General features: G+C 29.8%; 1 protein-coding gene across 1 annotated transcript in view; it reads right to left on the bottom strand.

Annotated features, from left to right (window-relative positions):
• LOC148234444 (glutamine synthetase 2, cytoplasmic-like) overlaps window positions 1-23,442 on the bottom strand; it is a 60,284-nt gene extending 36,842 nt beyond the window's left edge. Inside the window, exon 1 of the mRNA XM_088187786.1 lies at window positions 23,359-23,442. The gene's annotated coding sequence lies outside the window, so the exon portion shown is untranslated. The remainder of the gene's footprint in view (window positions 1-23,358) is intronic.
• Window positions 23,443-25,002: the final 1,560 nt, after the last annotated feature.

Raw genomic sequence — 25,002 nt, 5'->3', positions numbered from 1 at the left:
TTAACCCCAAGTTTAAAAATGGAAATAAATTTCGGTTACTTCTCAACCGTCGGTCTCAATAAAAAAAGACTAAAACAACAACAGAAACGACGAGAGAAAATATGGAAATATTGGTATAAGCGGAAGCTATGGAAAGGATGGATGTAAAATATGGAAAGATAAGAAGCTTCAATTAATTTACGATTTTTTTACAGATTTATTAAATGAAGAACATCTAAGCCGAATTTTGATTAATAGAAGAGCGCAAAAAACAATTATCCCTTCTCAGAAGTCAAAAATTCACGTCAAAAGCAATAAAATCATATCGATTCCGTCACACTACGACGTTATAATAATATTGCAAATATAATAAGGAACATATAAATCGAATTTTGACCAATAGGAGAACGCAAAAAACAATTATCCTTTCTCAGAAGTAAAAATTTCACGTCAAAAGCAATAAAATAATATCGATTCCGTCACACTACGACGTTATAATAATATTGCAAATTTAAATAGAAACATATAAATCGAATTTTGACCAATAGGAGAACGCAAAAAACAATTATCACTTCTCAGAAGTCAAAAATTCACGCCAAAAGTAATAAAATCGTGCCGTCACCGTCGCAGTGGGAACGCTCGTTACCGAGCGTTCCCACTGCGACGGCGCCGACACGATTTTATTGCTTTTGACGTGAATTTTTGACTTCTGAGAAGTGATAATTGTTTTTGCGCCCTCCTATTGACCAAAATTCGATTTGAATACACTTTGACTAATAAATTTTGAAATAAATAAATCTCATACAATTTTTTTTATGAGTTTCGTGGCATAGGAAAAGCTGCTTTATATTTAATTTAAATGATATTTTAAAATCTTTTTTTTTTAGTAAAATGCTTGAAAAGATTTGTGCTTATGTTTCGGCATCTTTTTTGTTTAAAAAAAGATCAAAAGATCTGTCATAACTATTTTATTTTATTTAAATAGTAAAAGATCATATCCAAACATATTTTAGTAAGGGTGTGCTATTTATATTTATATAGTGATTTATCGGTGTAACATCATAGACGTTACACTAATGCGCTACAGCGGGGTTAACGCAATAAAAAATTAGTAAGTAGCAAGACGTCAGACTGAAATCAGTCACATGTATTTTATTAATAGTGAACTATGCGCGAATAATCTCAATTTTATTTACATTATTCTTGTGAGATTAGGAAAATATGTGATGATCTATTGTATTATAATATGATAGATAGCAATTGTCAATTGTGCTGAAAAAAATAATCCAATCGTCATATAGCTGTAAACCATTACAAATGTTTATGATCACAACATATACTACGAGCTTTAATACCGTAATTGGAAAATATCGATTTTTGATGCTTCCACGACATAAAGGTAAATTTAGTTATTGGTAAAATGAATGAAGACAATATTGATTTAATAAACTTGTTAAATCAACTATAAGCTAACATAATTTAGCAACTGATCTAATCTGACACATATTACGTATACACAGTTTAAGATGAATAAATTATATTTTTATATACATACATACGTAATTATTTATTTAATAATTATGGCGATTAATCAGCCAAAGTAATTATTTCTAAAATATAAACTACAAGGCCAAACTTTCATTCAATGTTCCAGAAAATAAAAAGGTCACAGTGCAAATTTTGTAATGGACAATTTAATACCTTATGGCTTAATTTCGAGTGTGTTGACACAGGGAATGGAAAAAATGTATAATAATATATAATGCATTATGCGTACACCAGAATTATACTATATACAGAATTCAATTACGAAACATATGATTAATTTGTCATTTATAGCGGGATAACATTATTGTGTTGTAAGAAGCCTTAAATAAATAAATAAATATGCGGATGAAAACCGTGTTGATGCTCCACTAAAGCCTGCCGATACTGAAGATGTATTTGTAAATAATTATATATTAATAACAGTAAAACATTACAGATGTATTAACTAAATATGTGCTTAGACGTTAATATATATTATGTAAAAAACATGATACATTCACACATTGTCTGGTGTATTTAAAGCATTTATAATGCTGGATTTAGCATATTGTCGGTAGCGTGTAATATACTAGGTGTATATTAGTAGAGTGGTATAAAACGCAGCGCTTCCATTATTCATTCACATGGGAAGCCTTTGGAACTGTGGCCTGTGTCGAAATTCGCATCCCAGCGCTTCTGAAATATAGATGACCGCAGGAAAGGAGCAACAAAGGAATGACGTTTCTGCTGGAGCGAGATTGTGATTAATAAAATATCACGGCCATATAATATTACGTATTCGCTATGGGCTATGGTACACAATACGCATGACATTGTGCCATTGAGATTAAGTTGACACAGTATAGTCTGAAACATTAGATATGTATGTATGAATTAGAAATTATCAAGTTCTATTTATAATCATATTGTGTAACGAAAACGATAGACTATTTATCTAAGATTATATAATTATAATTCAGATCGATCGTAACATATTAGGTTTTCCTAGATTTTCTTGATCTCACGGTCGTTAATCACAATTGAGATAAAATCGAGCTAGATATATGAGCCGTTGATATAGATTGTGGGACTAGTCCATATTATGTTATTGTTGGTTTGCGTTTGAACTGATTTAAATGTTTGTAATGATCTTAGGAAATGTACAGAAAATTGGTTTTTCGAATAGGCATTTCTACAAAACCATAATCGCGATCATTTGGCAAGAATGTCCAGGAAATAAGAATTTATGGTCAATAATATATCCATTATTATCGCTAGAGCGAATAATTTTCATCCACATTAAGGTTAACTATATATTTATATTATGGACAGTGCACATATCGCTATGTTTGTGAGTTGTCATATTTTGTAGATGTTTTAAACAACAAGAAGTTACTTCTTGTGATCCTCTGGATGCAGTTGGTTCATCCCAGGTATACATGTGAATTTCTTCATCATGTAAATTGTGGAAATCTTGAATTAAAACATACATGTTTCGTTTGTAGTATGAAACAGAAACTCTCAGTTTAGGGTATGGTATTACTTTTTGCAAATCAAGATTTTTGAGACTTGCACTTTATTTTCTTGTAAGGCTTTTCTAGCTAGTTCGGCATATTTCAAATGAATTTCATATTGTTTCAACAGTTTTGTTTGTTCTTCATTATTGCGTGACGTTTTAATTTGCATATTGCGCGAATTGCACTTTTGGCACGTGTCTTTACGTGAATGATGAAACTGCAAATTAAATCCTTTGTTAAAAATATTACATTTATCAACGTGCAAATTGTACATTTTTCTTATATTCAATTCAAAGTTTAAAAACTTTCAATTTGGATTGTGAGATCTTGTATAGTGGCTTTCTGATTGAGGAAAACTCTCAATGTGTTCCTTAACGCGTTTTACTTCTTCCTCATTGGTTTTCTTGAAAGAACCTTTTATTCGACCACAAAAATCTACTCCAAATTTTTTTTGCATTGAGATCATTTTTCCTTTAGATATAATAAATGTGCCATAAGAAAATCTTTTGTACACTAAAATGTTTGCTTCTTTGCTATCTAAATAATATTTAAAACTGCAAGTCTTTTGCGCTCTCCTGTAATTTCTCGGTCACATTCTTCTCTTAGCACTCTTCTATGTAAAACCATTAGTCTGTAAGACTCCAAAATTTCGTTTCCTCGTTACTATGGAAACTAACTAACATAGCACACTTTCCAATTTTTATTAAATATATATTTTTTTTAAAGTAGACTTGCCTATCAAAATCAACAAACAAATAAAATCATCGACCAAAATAAATTACACTGCTATTTATAGATATGATAGTGAATTGATTAAAAACAGAAATTTTAAGATAATTTATAATGAAAATTAGCTCTAATTTTTATTTTGTAACAAATTAGACTTGCCTCACTTTCAAAATAAACGACTCATATATTGATTCTAAGCTGTAATAAAAGTTTATAATTAATAATTTGTCGCTGATTTACAGTTTCTTATTTATAAATGTTTATTTGTGTATTATAATAATACAATGTATTGATTTTTTATTACCATAGTGACGCATTGGGATAAGCTGTTAAGTCACGATGTTTTTAATTAAATTAAAATAAATAAATCAGACTTTAGTTTACAATAAATAAATATATTTAATGAGTAGCAAAAATCTTGATCAAAGGCTGAGCGATCTCTAATTTGTGATGATTTTTGCTTGGATGGTCAAATTTAATCGTCAACCTTTGTACAAGTTATGAAAATATTCGGTACTATCACAATCACTATTCCTATTATAAGACATTCTTATCTTCAAAATGATAAAAAATAAAATAATTAATTCTAAACTCGCATAGAGATAACTTCTGAACTGTACAATTTAATAATGATATCAGTAAGATCATAGCGACAAGCTTTTAATGCTTTTAATTCAGCAAACCCATCACTCTATTTCCGTTATCGATAGTCAGGATTTAAATAGAAGGTCCATAAAAGACCGGTGCTCATTATGAATCGTTGTCACACAAGAAAAAGTATTTTTAACTATAATCTTAATTAGAATATTATTAGTGTATAAAGTAGATTTTTTTATTCACAATAATACAAAAGTGCAAATCGATATCATTAACTCAGTTAATATTATAAATTATGTGGAGTAAGACTTTGTGCTTTTAATAGGAAAACAGTATCTTTCGTTCAAATCAAACTATTGTAGATATAGGTTAACATTAATCAGTATGAGAACTGCAATCTAATTAATTACATGATACGTCTAGTTTATGGCCTAGATAGTGAATCAATTTCCTATGACGTTAAACAGCGAGAACCTATAAAGATGCACCACAAAGAAATCGTAAACATCGCTACCGATCGGGGTTTATTTTTAATCATATGAGCTCAACCTCCCTTGCTAAAACAACATAGTGGTGTTAGTTAACCATTTAACGATATGGGTTAGTGGAACGCGATTGCTATAACTTGTAACATAAATTCTGTTCCTTAATCATATAATGCACTTTTATGAGCAGTTGATAATGCAAATGTAATCAATAGACTTTTATGCCATTCATGGCATTATTAAAATTATTAGTTATATCACATATTAATTACTTTATTAAACAGTAAAGCTTCTCGTTAAAGTGATTTATACGTAATTGAATTCACTCTGACTACATTAATTCATCTTGTTCACTTACATCCTAAATAAAGTGTTAGTGCTATTTCTAAACTCTCTTTTTCATTGTATATTGCCTTTCATCATAAGGTGTAATAGTTTTTTTTGAATGACACAATACTTGACTTAAGTAGGAACATTTTATCACTTCCATATGCTTCACTTTGTGATACATATTATGATACATATTTTTCATACATGCATGAAATTAAAATATATTTGCCATTTTAGAATTAAGATGCAATTGAAATAGAAACAAAAATAAATATGAATTATGATTCATTCTGTATATAATAAAGACAGTGCTACTGCAATGTGTAATGAAATAAAATCATTCTCCGATAATGGTTGAACTAAAAACACCAAAATGGCGTTCCAAAATAACTTTTATCGGATAACAGTAACGATACGAGCTATTGTCCGTTACGCAATAGCATTCCCTTGGCGAATGTCAATCGGGAAAAAAAACATTTAATACATAAAAAAGCGAACAAAAAAAATATATTTTAAAAGACAAATTTAATAATAGTATTGTAATCATGTAACTTATATTATCCATCACTTTTTAGATTAAGTTGCTCTTAAAAATGGTTCTCTCTGGTACAGAAACATATAATACAAACATTAATTAGTATGTCCCCTTTTGTAATTTGAATATCAAAGTGTTCGAAATCCGCGCATATTCATAAAGGGAATATTTTAATACATTTGATGTTCACATGCATGTACTATATATGTACATATTAGAATCATTGCGATTGTAAGTAGATATGTTAATATTTCACAAGTCATAATAATTTATAAGTAGTCTATGAACTGAATTAAAAAAGAGGATAATGACCCATGAATACAGATAAAAATGTGACAATCATAATATAATTACTGGTATGTCATTTCATACGTATAATGAAACATCATCCAGAGAGTGGTTGATAATTAATTGAAGTTGCTAATTATCTTCTATACACAATTGAGATGAAGTTTTCTTAAAATATATATACGAACTAAGTAATTTTTTTTAATTAAAAGAAAATATGTATATATCTTGCTCATAAAAATTTATATATGCCAAAAAAAAATATATTTTAATTGTGTTTTAATTATTATCATTTAAAAATTTTTCTGTAAGATTTTTTCAAAAAATCCGCCATTTTAGGACCAAATGGCGAACTAACCTGAGACATTGTTTAGGTAAATTAAAAATAATATTAAAACTACGACACTTATCTTGATCATAAAAATCGAAGAGCTACGCAAAATCAAAGATGAACATCTTTATGAAGAGTAAATGAGTGAAAATGCACTATTATCATCGAGTAACTCACTTTAAAAATTGATTAAAAAAGCGTTTAATCATAATTTTCGTGCTTTGACATTGAAACAGAAACTAAGATCAACAAATGCACCGAGGTCCATTGTGATTATGTTAACAAATAAATAAAAAGGTATTTATATGAAAATAAAATATTTAATCTTTGTATCCTTCGTACATAAATTGCTATATTATTTTACAATAATAAAAAAGCGTCACGGTAAAATGAGTCTCTGAGTCTATTTCATGGTTTGGCACATATACCAACAACTATTGTTGAGCTAGTTTTTTTTAGACATAAAAGAGCGTTCTCTATGACACTATACTGTAAGCAAGATCTATGTAGAATACTTGCATGTGCTTTTTACAAGTCAATAATGTTTTGTTGTCAAAGGGTGGATGGTCAAGCCTATCATTTCGAGCAACGTGTCATTATCCAGTTGATGAAGGGGTGGGAGTTAGCTTTTGGTTGCTGCCTAACGACCGTCGAACACGGAAGCATCGATAATCACGCTATGGTCACGAGCCAACCTGTCACATTATTAGTCTTATGCAACTTTGCTGTCATTCTGGGCAGTTGACCTTGAAATCGCATGGTCAGTGGCCACCCGACCATCTCCAGTTCAGAGACAATCAGCAGTGAATATTAATTATTATCTGATTGTGAAAGGTCACTGTAATGACTAGTTAATGCTATATGAGAAATGGCGTTATCGTGGTGGAAAATGTCTTTATTCTGCAATGACCCACTTAATTGCATTACATTTACTATGTGATATTTTGGTTTATTACTGGCAGCTGATAGAGGATATATTTAAGATTGCGGCTCACTTTAGTGATGGGTACCGCACGAACTTACCGAAAGGCAAAAACGTGTGTTCAGTGAAATGTAATTTTTAAATTAAAATATTTTACATTAATTTAGTCTATTTTGTTAAATGGAAATTGTACATATTTTTTTGCATAGTTTCGATAATCTTTTCTTTATCAAATCATCAGTGAGTATATCAAATATGTGATTTTATTCATTTAGCGTCACTTTATTGATAAATAATGCTTGAATTGTTTAGCTAAAATTACTTTTTCTGCAAAAAACCTGTCATTAACTGAAACTAGCAGACACATTCTCTTTCGCTTGACAAGAATGAGTGAGAAGAAGTGGCGTGCGGAACGTATGTAACGCACGCCCTTATCTCTCACTCGCTCTTGTAACTTAACACGCGAGCGAACGAAAGGTAATGTGTCTCACCGTACGCGCCTGGAAACTAGGGAAGTCAGTTAAATTAAATTCATCGTAAATTCCTCGAAAGAAGTTGAACAGGTTTTTTCTGAACTGTGCGAGATATTTACGAGGTCAATTCTATAAAGAAAATTCTCAATTTTATAAGAGTTTGTATTGCAGACGGACGTATATTGTGGCAAAATAAAAGATGACATATTTTATTTTTTTACTAGGCTAAGTCGAGATATTTTTACGAGCACTAATTTATAAAGAAAATTTGACCTCGATATGATAAAAAATAAAGTATAAAGCTATGAATCTGATGTTTTTAAGACTTTTTTAAAAATTTCTGCTTTTAAGACTTTTTGCAAAAACTGCAATTTTTTATTTTTACCAGTTTTTTTAAAAGATAATGAGGACAATTAAAATGAGCAATGTATAAAATAAAATAGGCATTTAATAAAATATATGTGCATTCAAATAAAAATGTTTACCGGATCATCCGCGCAGTGAATAAATACAGTTCTATACGTTTTAACTGATCTAATTACAAAATTTATATCCATTCTATTAAAAATATAACTTACTGTAACATTTGCTGTTCAAACCCGAACCTAACATAATGAAAGTTCTAAAACTAATTATAATTATTACCATTAGATTCGTTTAGGTTAGGTTTGGGCTTCGATACAAAATATTGCTCAATGTAATTTAATGGTCATTTTATATATTTTAATGCACAAATCATTCGTTTTAATGCACACTACAAATAAAATATGTCTATTTATTATGTTAATGAAACAAATAATTTATTTAAACGTACACATTAATTGGTCTAATTAGTAAATTTATATTGATAATGTTAAAAATATAACTTACTGTAACATTTGCTGTTCAAACCCAAACCTAACCTAATGAAAAATCTTAATCTAAAACTAACTATAATTATTGAACTTCCATTAAATATGTTTAAGTTAGGTTCAGATTTGAACATAAAATATTGCTCAATGTAATATTTTTTATTGATTTAAAAAATATTTATTCAATGCTCATTTTTTATATTTTAATGCACACACAAATTTTCATCCGGTTTCTGCAAACATATAATTTGAAAATCGGTTTATTGAAAAGTCACTTTTTGTATAAAAGTGTATATGTTTTATTCCACGAACCATTCAATCACAATTTTCCCGAAGCGATACGATGTTTATTGATCCTGATTTGTAGATGCCATGAATAGCAATAGGCGGGCTACTTTTATGTGTGCCACCGTATCAAAAGTCACGCTATATAATGTCGTTACATAATAGATTATCTGCCGTTTCACCGGTACGTCTGCGAAAAATCTGACCTCTAAATTCCAGTGATTCACTTTCGATGCTTGGCCTCAATATCACCATCGCTGTTGATAACAGAGCTCATAATACCGGTCTCAATTTTTTTTGCTACCGAAATGATATTGTAATCAATTCATAATATTTTACGCAATGCCGATAGTATCAGTATTATAAGAAACATACACGCAGAGTTCCGGGTGTAGAAAGTTAATTCATAAGCTATAATTTTTATACAACGTGTGAGGCAGATAAGAACAAAATGTTGAATTGGAACATCGCAAAAAATAGCATATGATTCCTTATGTTAATTGAATAGTAATCGACGGTTCTAACACCACGTTAAAATATAACTTAGAACACTTTTTACTTTCACGTCAATACAACAGTTAAAAGTTATGGTACTGTTAGCTCAAATAATAAAAAAAAAACTCTACAAAGCATTTAATTAAGCACCTAGCTTTATTTACCAAATGCTAAATAATTTATTGAAGAAGGATAGAGGGTGCTTCATAATAGTTGGGTTTGTTACCGAGTAGGGTTCTCAATCGAATATTTGATTATTCAAATTATTTTCCCAATTTTCAACTATATGAATATACAAATAATTGATCGAATATTCATATTCATGCAAAATATTCGTTCATACTATCTTGAATTAAATTTAAAAAAATTTAGAATGAAACAATATGCATATTTGAGCAACACATGTTTCAAAATGCGAGACAATAAGACGCTTCTCCTCAACAATAAAAAAAATTTACGCTTTCAAAAAAACATTCGTGAATAGAACGTTTATCGGCGGTATCTACTATGACCGAAATTTGCAGAATTCGTTCCTTGAACGAAACAAAATATAATATATACCCACATTTTATTATCGCTTAACGTTTATTTCAAAAACAGGTGTGCGTCGTAAATTTTTCTAAAGTTTGTTTTTGTATCTGTTCAATGAATTTAATAATTTAATTACAGTTAATTTATTTATTTATTTTGATTTTTTTACATTGAATTTAATATCAGTAAAAACCGAAAAAATCTAATATATTCGAAGTTAAAAACTACGGATAATTGAGAACCCTAATACCGAGCGATAAGTTACAGATGCAAGCTTTTTTAATTTTTTAATTGCTCGTTAATAAAAACATTTAACCATTGATGCAAAATATTGTTTTTATTTCATAGACGATATTTAAATTTGCATGTAAATAATGCTCTAAACAAATGATTGATGCAATCGATCCAGATGTTCCAAATATTTTTTTGTTATAAATCTGACTATCATGACAAATATAATTAAAATAAATAAATATGGTGTACACTTAAACTAGATAAGCAACGTTCCAGCTACTCATATGAATCACTAAAAACATATCCCAGATTTATTTTAATTTTCTTAAACAAAAAAGGATTTTTTCATCGCCTTCGAAAAGCACAATGGAACGATGCGGACGAAATCCGCATTTGTTTAATATTACAATAATATTACAAAAATTTAGGGTTATTTTTCCTATATAATTATTTCATATAAATTATATCATTTTAAATAAATATACAGTACAAACTTTCCTTGACCTTTCGCCTACAAATTATCACTTTAGACTTATGACATCTAACATTAATACTCAAATTGAGGCCATTTACCTAAATTATAATTTGACACACTATATAACATAAAATACTCAATTATTATGTACGTTGTGGTTAGTGTATATATGTATGAAAAACGCATATAATCGATTGTATATCAAGCATATGATTAGTGGAAAAGCTCTCACATAAGTTAGCTAAATTCGCTTCAATTATAAAATAATAAATTATTTACTTTACCATTCGTAGATTAGTAACTTAGAAGTACAAAGCGAAGCTTACCTGTAACAATAATAAAAAATACATTAAAATTAAAATTTATAAAAGTCAAGTGACATTTGATCAAAATTATCTTTCTTTCTAAGTCACTTAATTTTAGTATGGTGACTTATTTTTTTTTTATTTTTAACGATTGATTCAATCTGTCATTATTATCTAGCCTTGTTTAAGCAATTTTAAATGAATTAATGCCCCACAAAAAAATACAGTAAGAACTGTTTTTAAAATAATGTTTTTTTGCTACTATTGCATTTGTATTAACTATTGTTTTTTTTTTTGTTATCACAGAGAATCCACGTTTCATCCCTATTTATCACATGATGCAAAAAAGCGTATTTGTTAAATATATGTAAAGACAAAGTATCATACATTTAAACGCGCATCGCTGCGGTACTCATATCCTATGTTTCCAAGCCTTACATATTTTTTGACGTATCTTTAAACACTCGATCATAAACCAGTATTATAGATAGGGGTGGATGCTCACATAACAATAAACAATGCAACACTACACATTGCGTCGGTTGCGTACGCTGACGAAATCCGAGGCAACCGACGAAAACCGAGACAATTTTTTCGCGGAAAAAAATCGACGAAAACATAGGTACTTATGTATATAAAATTAAATGAGGAACATATAAACCAAATTTTGACCAATAGGAGAGCGCAAAAAACAATTATCACTTTTCAGAAGTCAAAAATCCACGTCAAAAGCAATAAAATCGTGTCTTCGCCGTCGCAGTGGGAACGCTCGGTGATCTGAGGTTCACACTACAGCTTTTATAATAATATTACAAATTTAATGAGGAACATATAAAGCAAATTTTGACCAATAGGAGAGCGCAAAAGACAATTATCACTTCTCAGATGTCAAAAATTCACGCCAAAAGCAATAAAATCGTGCCGTCGCCATCGCAGTGGGAACGCTCGTTACCGAGCGTTCCCACTGCGACGGCGCCAGCTCGATTTTATTGCTTTTGACGTGAATTTTTGACTTCTGAGAAGTGATAATTGTTTTTGCGCCCTCCTATTGACCAAAATTCGGTTTGAATATACTTTGATCAGCCCTCTTATATAAAAAGTAACATATCATATTTTTAAACATAATAGCAAACTGCAGATTAACTATAGAGCAATATGCGAGATGCGACGCATGTTTGTATTTTTTCTTCTGCTTATTTTCTCCTGAGAGTTAAGTTAGTTTTGTTTAATTCGTGTTGGTTAAGTTTGGGTTTGAACAGGAGATGAACGTTTCGCAACTGGCAAATTGAGTTTCATAAACATTTTAGAGCAGCATATAATTTTACTAGCGCCCAAAAGTTAAATTATATTTTCGCTAACACAAATATATATCTCCTTGTGAAAACGTACTTGGACTTTACTAGTAAAAATAAAACTTCACTAAAAAATACACATTCACTGTTAAAAATTATATATTCACTAGTAAAAATATATATATCTACCGTTAAAAATATATTTCAATGTGATTTCACTGAAATGACATATTTAAAAAAATATTTTCAGGACAGATTCGAGATTTTATTTAAGAGATAACACGATAGTTTTCTGGTTTAGAATCAAGGACATTATTTTTGCTTGTTTCAACGGAGGGGGGGGGGGGGCAAAATTTTGCGAGTCAGTGTTTTTTTAAAATATTTTTATTTCAGTAAGATTCATAGTATTTTATCAAATGACATCCATTTTTCAGGCCAAATTGAAGATTGTGGGGGGGGGGGTAAACCCCCCTTCTGTCGTTACTGTCGTTGCCAAAATGTTTTTGGTGGATCTGAATAACATATCTATACGCAAAAAGTCGGGCTGAATCAATTGCAAAAAGTGTACTATTTTATTCATAGTTTTAGATTAAAGCACTAGTGTATTTCACATAAAGGATTAATCAATTTAATGTTTTTTTTGCATTCAATACAATAATGAGTGCTTAAACCGATAGACGTTACTAAACAATGGATTTATTTTCGGTGGAATAGTTGGGACGTTGAACTCCTCCCTTTCCCCGATAGTATATAAGCCTGAACGCTGTCATACTTTTTTACCTCCGTTCGAAATTCGATTCCGGTAAAAACAACATTAGCAACATTTCGCGTTGATTTAGAAACTAACGGTGCTCCTGCATGTTTGAAAAAATAAAGAAGGACTAACGAAACTCATAAATAATGATGCAAAACCTTATTAATTTCTGTTTTAAAATGTGTCATGAATAGCCAACATCACCACCAATTGGTGTTGGGTTTTATTCTAATCACAAGATACGCGATTGCTACAAATCATACAATGCATATACATTATAAATTACCACACTGAACGGAAAATATTAGTCATAACAAAATAAAATTGATTCGCCTAATCAGAAGCAACAATTTTTTAATTCAATTAATTTTATATCATTCAAGAGAGACTTTTCTCAACATATTTCTTTTAAAAGTTAATTATTTTACGTGAAAACTTTCCGTTCCGACAAGAAACAAAGAGCTTCTTTGTTTAAATTGAGTGTTCTAAAAAAGTCGTTCCTGGTATTACAAGTTCATGAATGAGTTTAATAAAGAATATTTCTATAAATAATGTGCTCATTACAACTACGGCACTCTTCCAATTTACATTTAAAATTGTCGATGACGCTGCAGTGAGAGGTCTAATACCATAAAGTATGATAATTTAAATAATGTGTTACATATAACATACATATGTAACACATTATTTAAATTATCATTATATTATATATAGATGTAACGCATTATTCATGTCATTACATTTTTACTATAAATACGAAATGCAAAGCGTCGCTAGAACTATTGGATCATACAGTCGTATTATTCAGGGAGCATTCTATGTTCATTTGAGGCATGGCGCTACAGTTTTTTAATTTCTATCGTGTCAGATCTCAATTAATGTTTATTTTAAAATTATTATTTTGCACTGATTGTTTTTACCTTGTTGATATTTACAATAAATAAATTAATTGGTATAATCGAAACTGTAAAATTATAAATGAGTGTATCAAATATGTTTGTAGGTCATTTGATTAATGGCACGATAAATAAAATAATAGGTCGCACAAACTGTAGAGGAAATTACAATTAATCCGAGAGTATGGAGAAGATACAATGTGATCTATTTATAGATACATTAATAACGACATATAGATAAATCATAAGAAAGCATCGAAAGCAAATATTCATTGAAAATAATTGCACAAGTTCTAAATTTATCCTGTTTATTCGCCCACAGATTTTTATCTATTTTGGGTTAAAAAAACATTACTTGCAAAGCAGACAACGGTATTATTGTGAAATATACATTAAAGATTATTTGGCTTAAAAAAATATTTATTTCTTCTATAATTAAAACGACAAGTTCAGATGATGATATACTAAATCTATAAAGGGTTTGTTTCTTTAATTTTATACCAAGTGTATTGAAATCGTCATATCGGACAAGTATGTACTTTATATATTAAATATATGTATATATATATAAATGACGGAATAAAGAATTTGCATAATATTTTGCGTTAAAAAATAAATAAAGTGCAGTGAAGAAAATTTTGTAAAAAGCTTTTGCTACGGATTTTATGAATAGTGTAAACATTTCTTAGAGGGTTGTAAACACGTCAAAGAAGACGTGAGATATTGTGAGTCTAGCACGTCAACCATCGATTAGTGATTGCCAAATCACTATTAGAAAAATTGCTGAAGAAGACGTTTAGACCGTTTATGCCATAAGATAAGTAGCAGACAAATTTGTTCCAAAATTTGAATTAAGTCGAATAGGCGATGAATCATTTGTATATTGACATTAAAACAAAGTTTCAATCGCACCAATGATAGCACCCTAAAGAACCGAAGCGAAAAAAAGCACGTCAAAAACAATCAAATGTCAAGGTAATTTGATTATAACGGTATAGTTAACTACAAATTATTACCATAATGTCACAAAGTATTTATTACTTAACAGTTTTACTCCGTTTGTGTGAGGTAATTCAAAGGCAATTTTGAGTAAATAACTATTGGATTTTGCACCACGATAACGAACCAACTTACACTCTAATGAAAGTTTCAATAGATCAAGTCCAAAATATTTCTCTCATGGAAAAATAAGCAGAAGTTTAGTTAGACTTCGCATCTTGGATAGTACACTATGTTTTAAAAATAGAATAGCTATCCTTACCGATATTACTATGGACTTTTTATATAAGAGGTCTGATCAAAATATATTTAAACCGAATTTTGTTCAATAGGAGGGCGCAAAAACAATTATCACTTCTCAGAAGTCAAAAATTCACGTCAAAAGCAATAAAATCGTGTCGGCGCCATCGCAGTGGGAACGCTCGGTAACGAGCGTTCCCACTGCGATGGCGCCGACACGATTTTATTGCTTTTGACGTGAATTTTTGACTTCTGAGAAGTGATAATTGTTTTTTGCGCTCTCCTATTGATCAAAATTCGGTTTATATGTTCCTAATTTAATTTGTTATTTAATTATACGTACGAATTAGAACGTACCCATTACAACGGTGACGGCACGATCTTATTGCTTTTGGCGTGTTTTTAACGTGATATATAAATAATATGTAATTTTTCTGATTAAATAAATTGGGCCGTAGTGGATTCAATACAAAAAAAGTTTTTTTTTCCGGTAAAGGTTAAAAATAAAATGTGAATAATTATTATATGTGGTTTAACTGATATTTTTTCGCGCCATTTCGAATTTTTGCTAATATGTGGGGGAGCACCTATGTATGTCATAATTTATTTAAATATTATTTTAATAAATTCATCCGTGAATTAAACTAAAAAAAAGCTCAATGGTTCATGACACCTTTATCTGCCCAATGCATACTGGCGATTTTCTTGCTGACTTCTATAGGTGTCATCCGCGGTTAAAGGGTTAAGGAAGGTATTGTATGCAGACGTATAACTGCCAAAAAACCGTTATCGACAATCGCCAGTCGACATTAACGCTAAGGATGAGTGATGAGAGTAAAATAAATTTAAATAAATTTTTGTGCCACTGTCATACTAACATGGTACACACATTTATTTACTTTCTCCAGCATCATGACGTCAACAGCGATTTATTTTATACTATGACGAACAACGATCGTTGTTTAGCATCAGTACAAGTCAGATGGAGTGCACTTGTGCATTGTCAATGTGGCGAAAGATGTGATATCCAGAGAGCCATGTAATTTGGAGTGCTTCTTATATTCCGAAATGGAAGGTATCACTTCATCGACGGAACAGTAAACAGCCATTATTTCATTAACAAAAAAGTGCGCGTTGAATCGTTGATTAATTCTATCCTTTTCCGTTTTTAAACAGTATTGAAGGCTAAATGAAGCGCAACAATTATATATTAAAGAAATATAACGACAATTTTATTCCTCTAAAAATTATTTTCAGCTACGTAGCGATATTTAGGGTAATAACATATTAGTTACATTCGGTATTAGCATATAATTAGCTATAATAGACTAGTGTAATTAATATGTTCATTTGAAAGAGCACCTAATTCTCAATCTAGTCCATGGTATAACTCATTTTCATGTAGCTATATTATCAGCGCATGTATTTAGACACTGCTTAACTCTCAACAACATATAGATATAAATAAATAAAATAAGCAATAAAAATATATGGCGGCTAAGATGTGTCACACAGACGTGAGAAAATAAAAAATCAGACGAGTCATATAAATGCCTTAATTTTGTTGTAGAAGTGAGAAAATATAGCACCACAGTCGCCGTTGACTTTCCTTAAATTGCGTGATAAAAGACTGAGCTAAAGCTCGCAAACGAAATACTAAGTATAGACGGATTGTCAGCACCGCCCCTTAGCAACTTTGAAAAATGAAGTTGCTAAACTTCTGAAGTAGTAGCTAAGGTAAGAGGGCTTCTTAATCTTTTCTAAAATTTATGAAAAACATTTTGTTTATTGTGATAAAATTTTCGTCTCTCGAAATATTATGATGTAGTGTGATTTTGCAAGCTACTGTATGTATAAAAAAAATACATAACAAATATTTAATGGGGAAGGATAAACCGTTAGATAACGTAGAAAACATACTCTAAAATACAATTTAAAAACACACACTGAAGATGGAAACGCTAGGAAAAAGTAACGGAGAATTGCTCTATTATTCATTACATAATGAAACGCCTGGAAGGATAAGTGGCTATCCTACTGATTTATTCAGTGATTTCAACGCTAAAATTTCCCACTGTACGTAAATTTTAAAAAAATGCAACCAGCATAAGCTCTGTTTTTCTCGTAACCCTATTGCATAGATAAACAATGGCGTGACTTACGAGACAAGTTTAAGCTGTTTTTTTATTTAAATGCGCGTACAATTAAATTATTTATCTATTATTATAATATATATTAGCATATAATACAAAACAAACATTTTTACGATTGAAACATCGAAGATTACAATACCAGTATTAGGCCAAAAATTGAAATTCGGTACTACCGGAATTAAAAATACACCTTATTTAGGACGATAGTGAACAAGATTAATGTAGTCAGAATGATTTCAATTACGTATAAATCACTTTAACGAGAAGCTTTAATAATGACATGAACAGCATAAAAGTATATTGATTACATTTGCATTATCAACTGCTTATAAAAGTGCATTATATGATTAAGGAACAGACTTTATGCTACAAGTTATAGCAATCGCGTTCCACTAACCCATATCGTTAAATGGTTAACTAACACCACTATGTTGTTAGCAAGGAAGGTTGAGCTCATATGATTAAAAATAAACCCCGATCGGTAGCGATGTTTACGATTTCTTTGTGGTGCATCTTTATAGGTTTTCGCTGTTTAACGTCATAGGAAATTGATTCACTATCTAGGCCATAAACTGGACGTATCATGTAATTAATTAGATTGCAGTTCTCATACTGATTAATGTTAACCTATATCTACAATAGTTTGATTTGAACGAAAAATACTGTTTTCCTATTAAAAGCACAAAGTCTTACTCCACATAACTTATAATATTAATTGAGTTAATGATGTCGATTTGCACTTTTGTATTTTTGTGAATAAAAAAATCTACTTTATACTCTAATAATATTCTAATTAAGATTATAGTTAAAAATACTTTTTCTTGTGTGACAACGATTCATAATGAGCACTGGTCTTTTATGGACCTTCTATTTAAATCCTGACTATCGATAACGGAAATAGAGTGATGGGTTTGCTGAATTAAAAGCATTAAAAGCTTGTCGCTATGATCTTACTGATATCATTATTAAATTGTACAGTTCAGAAGTTATCTCTATGCGAGTTTAGAATTGATTATTTTATTTTTTATCATTTTGAAGATATGAATGACTTTTAATAGGAATAGTGATTGTGATAGTACCGAATATTATCATAACTTGTACAAAGGTTGACGATTAAATTTGACCATCCGAGCAAAAATCATCACAAATTAGAGATCGCTCAGCCTTTGATCAAGATTTTTGCTACTCATTAAATATATTTATTTATTGTAAAATAAAGTCTGATTTATTTATTTAAATTTAATACAAAAACATCGTGACTTAACAGCTTATCCCAATACGTCACTATGGTAATAAAAAATCAATACATTGTATTATTATAATACACAAATATACATTTATAAATAAGAAACTGTAAATCAGCGACATATTATTAATTATAAACTTTTATTACAGCTTAGAATCAATATATGAGTCGTTTATTTTGAAAGTGAGGCAAGTCTAATTTGTTACAAAAAAAAAATTAGAGCTAATTTTCATTATAAATTATCTTAAAATTTCTGTTTTTAATCAATTCACAATCATATCTATAAATAGCAGTGTAATTTATTTTGGTCGATGATTCTATTTGTTTGTTGATTTTGAAAGGCAAGTCCACTCAAAATAAAATAAATTTAATAAAAATTGGAAAGTGTGCTATGTTAGTTAGTTTCCATAGTTACGAGGAAACGAAATTTTGGAGTCTTACAGACTAATGGTTTTACATAGAAGAGTGCTAAGAGAAGAATGCGACCGAGAAATTACAGGAGAGCGCAAAAGACTTGCAGTTTTAAATATTATTTAGATAGCAAAGAAGAAAACATTTTAGTGTACAAAAGATTTTCTTATGGCACATTTATTATATCTAAAGGAAGAGTGGACTGTGCTTTCAATGCAACAAAATTATGGAGAAGATTTTCGTGGTAGAATAAAAGGTTCTTTCATGAAAACCAATGAGGAAGAAGTAAAACGCGTTAAGGAACACATTGAGAGTTTTCCTCAATCAGAAAGCCACTATACAAGATCTCACAATCCAAATTGAAAGTTTTTAAACTTTGAATTGAATATAAGAAAAATGTACAATTTGCACGTTGATAAATGTAATATTTTTAACAAAGGATTTAATTTGCAGTTTCATCATTCACGTAAAGACACGTGCCAAAAGTGCAATTCGCGCAATATGCAAATTAAAACGTCACGCAATAATGAAGAACAAACAAAACTGTTGAAACAATATGAAATTCATTTGAAATATGCCGAACTAGCTAGAAAAGCCTTACAAGAAAATAAAGTGCAAGTCTCAAAAATTTTGATTTGCAAAAAGTAATACCATACCCTAAACTGAGAGTTTATGTTTCATACTACAAACGAAACATGTATGTTTTAATTCAAGATTTCCACAATTTACATGATGAAGAAATTCACATGTATACCTGGGATGAACCAACTGCATCCAGAGGATCACAAGAAGTAACTTCTTGTTGTTTAAAACATCTACAAAATATGACAACTCACAAACATAGCGATATGTGCACTGTCCATAATATAAATATATAGTTAACCTTAATGTGGATGAAAATTATTCGCTCTAGCGATAATAATGCATATATTATTGACCATAAATTCTTATTTCCTGGACATTCTTGCCAAATGAAATCGACTATGGTATTGTAGAAATGCCTATTCGAAAAACCAATTTTCTGTACATTTCCTAAGATCATTACAAACATTTAAATCAGTTCAAACGCAAACCAACAATAACATAATATGGACTAGCCCCACTTTCAATATCAACGGTTCATATATCTAGCTCGATTTTATTTCAATTATGATTAACGACCGTGAGATCAAGAAAATCTAGGAAAACCTAATATGCTACGATCGATCTGAATTATAATTATATAATCTTAGATAAATAGTCATTTTCGTTACACAATATGATTATAAATAGAACTTCATAATTTCTAATTTATACATACATATCTAATGTTTCAGACTATACTGTGTCAACTTAATCTCAATAGCCTAATACCATAGCCCATAGCGAATACGTAATATTATATGGCTGTGATACCCTAAACTGAGAGTTTCTGTTTCAAACTATAAATGAAGACTTTTATTCAACCAAACCTCTAGAGGAGGCAATTATGAAAACTACCAAAAATATTGATGGCGAAACTGTCAATTAACTGAAAATCTTCTGTATACGAGTTTTAAGAAATACGCCATATAAATTGAATCATAAAACATCAATCCAAAGTGATTCACAATTTAAAATTATTGATGATGTTCGACAAAATAACATTGACACCTTTACTAAAGAGACCTATGAAGATATGATGGATTTATTGATTTATATACCACCCAAACATCTCATTCACATTCAAATGAGAGCATAAACAAGTGACTGACTTATGTTTTCATTTATTTTACATCCAAATGTTACATCTTTAATCGAATCAATAGACTTGGAAGGACATATATATGAAACAACAATATAAGGGTAATAAATGGATGCTATTTATTATTAATGAATCGTGATTCAAAATCAATCTATTCTTAATGTAAAAATATACATAATGCAGGAATTGATTTGTGCATTATAATAAACGACATTCAACGACATTGAAAAGGCGTTTGACAAATTCCAATATAAGTAATTGTTAAATACAATAAAATCAAAGTTTAATTAATTCTGCGGAATATTAAAAGTTGTAAGTATTTTTTTATCGAAGGCAAACTATGTAAGTAATTAGTTGATAAGGCGGAATTGTCACGCGATGTTGACCTTGTCAATGGTCTTCTATGCAACCGTTGCATCAAGAAATCCACCTGCCATTTTTTGGTTCAGTGTGATTGACCGTTTTAGTTAAGATAGACCGAGTCAAAATTTAACCATACGCTCGCGATGTGTGTCAAGATCAATAACTTGACACGGGGTCGATTGCGATAAGCTTTATTATACATACGTGTGTATTGAGACACATTGTTACATATTAAACAAATACATATGTGGCATCATAAATAAAAATATTTTGTGTCATTGACTCCAGGAAGAGTTTCGCGGCTGCAAAATGTTTCGTTTTAAGTAGTACAAAAAGTCTGATACACCATCTTCAGAGAACCTGTAGTCACAGGTTCAGTTGTGCTCACATGATTTTAAATAAATTCAGTAACCGAAAAAGCTCATAACTCGTTTTGAACCGAAGCGAAGATTAATTGATACGCGGAACAATGAATTTATAAGAAATTTTACGTTAAAAATAAAATAATGTGCAGTGTTGTAGAATCGCATGTCAAACTAAAGTTTTATAAATAATGCAAATGTTTCTTAGGGGGTTGCAAAGGCGGCAAATATGAGAAGAGAAATTGTGGATCTATAATAGTATATTAGCCACTAATGAAAATGTGAAAAAAATGAGGGACACTGTGCTTAATAATCCTCTAATTACTATTAGAAAGATTGCTGAAGAAGTTAACATAACTCATATCGAGATCATAAAAATTGAGAAATATTATTAAGCTAAAAAGTGTTTTATAACACAAAGACAATGTTTCAAAATAAAATTTTACTGTTTTTTGTATTTTCAGTAGTAAAATCAGTGAACATCAAACTGTGGATGACGTACCAAAAAATAAATAAAAAATAGTAAACTGAAACAGATTAACCGATATTTCGGTAATATTTAAAAAATAGAAAACCAGCTTTTTACGATTATTTTTTAATTGAATAAAGTATATTCAGTGTTCTCAAAAAAATACAAATTACTTACAAAATTAATGAATAAATTCATAAGCAAACAGTGAGAAGACTCTTTGCCTCATCTCAGAAAAAATATCTTTTAATTATGTAAATGCATCCAGACGTGAAAGACGTTTTTGAAAAATCATTTCAACTACAAGAAGATTTTAAAGTATATGATTATACTAAACAAAGTACTGTGAATCTTTAAAAATTATACAAATACATTTTAATATGCATCTTGATACACTTGATGCATTAGTCGTTCTATTATTATTTATTTAGCATAATAGATAATTTTTACACCACACAAAATTTAACTAAACATACATATAATATATGAAATAAACAGAAAATAAAAAACTACTTATTACTATAATTTATTTCTTAATGCACGAATGTGTTTTTTATTCCATTGAGAAATAAATTATTTAAAATATTATTTTTCTAAATAAATAAACTGCAAAACATTATTTTTAATGTCATATAATTTTTCGTACTCCTTTTTGATATTTTCTCCAAATTTTATGTATGCTTAAGTCTGCCGATTGAAGAATCGAAATAAAGCTTAATATCTGAGGGTGCAAATATTTATACAGCTTATGTATTCAATTAGTTTTACTGATACGATTCAAAAGTGACGCAAGAGTTGCGTGTGCCACACAAAAGCTTCACGTGGGTGAAATTGTAGTATGAAAAATAGTTAATTATTATAAAAAAAATTTCGCATGACACCAGTAGAAAAAATAAGCACAGTTTGAGTCCAGACCTTCCAGATCAGTGTAAAATATTCATCGTTATAATTAACATGACCGACAATTAAAAATATTATTTCAAGTATTAAAAAGAGCTTTAAAGCACAATGGTTAGTATCAAATCCATTCCATTGCGATGATTTGAAACCATGTGTATGTCAATAATAATTATACGATATCACTGTTACACTTTTCATTGAATTTAAGAAAACTTGTGAAATGAATCGATATGTTTGATTAATTAGTATACGATTCAATTTGATATTTTAATGCATATCTAAATTAATTAGAGCACACAATTTTTTAACTACACAGAAGGAAAATCGCAGTAATGTCGCAATGGCAAAAAAACATAACAAATTTCGCTTTAGAATTTATTTGATTCGTGCACTAAAAATACAATTCGCCGAACTGAACAATGCCAATGGTGTTTATAATAATAATTATTAATGTACTTTAAATCACTACTGTTGTGTGGATTATGGTTCGATGAAGCGTTTCTGATTTATCATTTATATTGTGTCACTTTTAATTGTTTTAAAAAAGTTTTGATTCGAGGGGTGTCGGGCTGAAGGGCGGCGCCGTCGCGGGGGTTTAGAAAGCTGCGAGATTTATTTTAAGATTGATGATAAGCTAACGAATACGTGCGATATAAAGTACCTGTTGTGTTTTGTGATGTGCAGTATTTGCTGACAAAAGCGTCCGATAAGCACGTCCACACCGTAAGCTAGCAGCTGACGAACTAAAGATGAGCGGCCGGAGCGAGCTTTTTATATGTTCGCACAGACGACGCATGCGCATTATAAACTCGGCGCAACAACCAAATATCATAACGCTACTTACTACCTTTGTTAAAAATAACGAAATTGTTAAGAGTTTATTAAGTTGAGCTTCATAGATTTTTATTTAATTTACGTAATTCCGCATGAGTAGGAAAAAACTCATTTGCTATATTAAAATTATAAATATAATACATATGCATTTTAAAATATATTAAATACACTTAAAATTTGTATTAATAAATTTTAATATTTAAATTGATTTAAATTGCATTCATTCATTAAAAAAATATTTTTAAATTTATTTTCAATTATCCTTAGATGATTTTTGTAACTAATTAAAGATTTTAGACTAGACCACATATATGGTTGTTAGGACCAAAAGTCTAGGGCCTAGACCAGTGATTCCATTCGGCATTCGATCCGGTTAATTTCATTTAAATATTTTTTCCATTATTTCAAATTAAACGGAAGAGCCGAATTGGTGTTCTTAAACGACTAACGTCTTCGAACGACAAAAAAAGGGACAAAATTTAGCGGCCTATAGATTTCGAAATAAACGAATGCATAGATAAGGGTTATTTTGAAAGGATGCAGTTGTAAATACTAGCTGTTTATTTTTGCGCTGGCGAATGTGCGATTTTCCAAAATATTTTTATCTACATTGCATTGACCGGCCGATGAGCCGCGGCCGAGGAGTCTGGGCTTTCCCCGCGATTTTATGACTAATTAATCTTTTTGTACCATGGTGGTGTATATTGCCTGCAAATCGAAAAATGCGATTTCACTTAATCGTTAGGCGAGCAGTTGGCTAGACATCCTTAAATAACCACAATCGCGAACATTCAAGGTATTTATCTTTAAAAATATTTTAATTTTGAATTATCGTAAGCGTGTAAGAATCGCAATTTCTTTTTTTTAACTCATTTTTGATTGATAAAATTTAAAAATATATTTAAATATCAGTATGACATTTTCAAAAGCTGTGTTCCGTATCATATGTGGTAAATATTGTTTTAATCACTGCAACAAATAATAATTATTTGTCACATTTATTATTAGCATTATTTCATAAAAATTCGGAAGAAAATGAAAAAACACTAGTATTTTTGAAATATATTTTTATAAATCATTGTTATTTCAATACCCTATTTATTAATAAATGATATTAATTATTAAAGTAAAATTAAAGTAGTTTATTTAATAGCTTACAAAAATTACCCGGAACCGAACCGGCTATCCGGTTTTTCCTCTAAAAATACCCGTAGAAGCGGTATAGGCCGGGTATTTTGATTCCCTAAAGCAGATCAATACTGTCGGCTCGTGTAAACTTTAATCAGCTTTTAAAAGACCTAAAGCCGAGAGCCGGCTATCTCGTTTCTTTTCCTTCACTGAATTTTTTCATTCTATTTGAAATCAGTGAATTAAATAACTAAGAAATACATTAAGTTTCATAGCCCCCATAAAATTATAATTTTAATTTCAGAAGCCATGGATATATATTTAGCAGTTGGCAACTTGAAAA

The sequence above is a fragment of the Plectrocnemia conspersa genome, unplaced genomic scaffold, assembly GCF_051122295.1.
Source record: "Plectrocnemia conspersa isolate PC_06_02 unplaced genomic scaffold, ASM5112229v1 ptg000006l, whole genome shotgun sequence".
Lineage (NCBI taxonomy): Eukaryota > Metazoa > Arthropoda > Insecta > Trichoptera > Polycentropodidae > Plectrocnemia > Plectrocnemia conspersa.
Note: the sequence above shows the minus strand (reverse complement) of the source record. Positions and strands in the feature narration are given on the sequence as shown.